General features: G+C 35.7%; 1 protein-coding gene across 1 annotated transcript in view; it reads left to right on the top strand.

The window, feature by feature from the left end:
* Window positions 1-2,037, top strand: part of LOC102672854 (discoidin domain-containing receptor 2-like) — a 145,222-nt gene that overhangs the window by 8,299 nt on the left and 134,886 nt on the right.

Raw genomic sequence — 2,037 nt, 5'->3', positions numbered from 1 at the left:
AAAAAAAAAAAAAAAAAAAAAAGAAAAGAAAAGAAAAAAAATCATCGAAACGCTGTCCCCCATGAAATTTGTCGAATTTCATTTCGAATGTCATTCTTCTTCCGGCCGAGGTCCGACGGCGCTCCAATGACACCGGCGCACCGGTTTGAATGGAGCACGAAACAATTGATCCATAAATCACGCGATCAAAAACTAGGGCGGAGGGGGTGGATGATTTATAAAAGGGCGGTGTTTCGCATGAGAAGCGAAACGGCGAAAAAGTCTCGGCGCTGTGTTACGATTAATCGTATTTATTTACGTGTGAACAAACCGAGGTCAATATTACGCGGCCACCGCGTAAAAGTTTGCCGGCCAATTTCACCGGGAAATATGTCTGGTTGGAAAACTGATAAAAATAAAACCCACGACACATCGTTTTTTTTCCTCCCTTTGTTCCCTTCCTTTTTTTCTCTCCTTCTTTTCTTCTCTTTTCTTCTCTTTCTTTCGCTGCTTTGTTCTTCCGCGTGGGCTTCCCGGTCATGGCTATTATATTACACGCTGACTAATAAGGATTAAAGATATGAGAATAAAATGTTCTTTGCAAAAATCGGTTTTCTATATAACAAATACACGTGTATCGAGATCTTGACGAAGGTGATTTATTTTTAAACGGAATTTAACAATTTATTACTCTCTAAGAAAAAAAGTATTCGTATATCCAAAGAATTATTATCTTAAGATGGATATAATAAGATTTTATACAAATTTACGATATCTCTTAATGATTTCTCGATAATTTTTGAAACAACAAATATTGCAAGAAAGAGAAAAGTCGTATCGATTAATGTATTAAAATTTATACAATTCCATTTAATGTGAAATATGTCACTCGATTAAAAAAAAAAAAATGTATCCCTCAATGCCAAGCAATTTTTACAAAAACATTTTTCATATCTTTAATCCCGAGATATTCGACCGAATCCAGATAAAAAACAAACGCTCTCTAACACGTCTAGGTATAAATATATATATATATATTTTTTCCTCCACGTCCATCTTTTATTTTTTCCAGTTGTAAATGTACACGATTAATCATACTTCTTTTTTTTTTTTTTTTTTTTTACTCGGACGCGCATCGGGCACAATATACCTGGGCGAAGCTTCTCCCGACATTGTTCGACGTGAATGGCCCCATACTGAACTGAATTTTCGTTTCGCGGTTATTTGCGGCCGACGCAACAACGAGAATCGGTGATAATTAATACGAGCCTCGTACGTAATTAGTCATTGAAAAATAATGTTCAAGGGAACAATGACAGGTTGAGCGGTTCCTACGATCCCGCAGATTAATTAAAATTCATTGCTTAAAGCGCGTTAAACCGCCTCGGTGAAATAAACGCATATTATTCGATAACAATGGTTTTATTCATCGAAGAATGTACGCCTTCTCGAAATTTTCAGATAAACGAACGAATTGGTTTGTCGAAATTTTTTACCATCTCTTCTTTTACTTGTTCTTTCCTATTTTCTAAATATATCGAGAAATATAAATGCGATAAGATCTCTGGATTATTCGATCTCCTATTAAAAAGTGGTGGTTCAATCAGTTCAAAATAAAAATCCTTCCACTCACACTTTTCTTAATTTTCGAGTGACGTTCATTTTTCAAATATTAAATAATGGATATTTGTAAAAAAAAAATGTAGTATCGACTATATCCAACTAATTTATTAAATTAGATAATCTAGGAACCGTTCTAAATAAGTAACTCGAAAGAGTAAACATGATAAATATATTCGGTCCCGGATTTTCAAACATTTTCAAACGTTTTCAAACATTTCCTTTGGAAAAAAACTTGGCAAGTAGAAGAGCATCTGTGCGTTGCTCGCGCTCTAGCGCGTCCATTCCTGTTCATTACTTTCCTTTTAACTGATTAAACCGCTCCACCTTCGAAGCCCTCTAAAAACCGCTCTAACGCGGGGAAAATTCAGAATCCGTGGAGAACATCCGTAATAAAACTGAACGATCGCGTTACCGCGTATCGCCTTGTGCCACCTT

The sequence above is a fragment of the Apis dorsata genome, unplaced genomic scaffold, assembly GCF_000469605.1.
Source record: "Apis dorsata unplaced genomic scaffold, Apis dorsata 1.3 scaffold_365, whole genome shotgun sequence".
Lineage (NCBI taxonomy): Eukaryota > Metazoa > Arthropoda > Insecta > Hymenoptera > Apidae > Apis > Apis dorsata.
The sequence above is the reverse complement of the archived record's forward strand: the minus strand, read 5'-3'. Positions and strand labels throughout refer to the sequence as shown.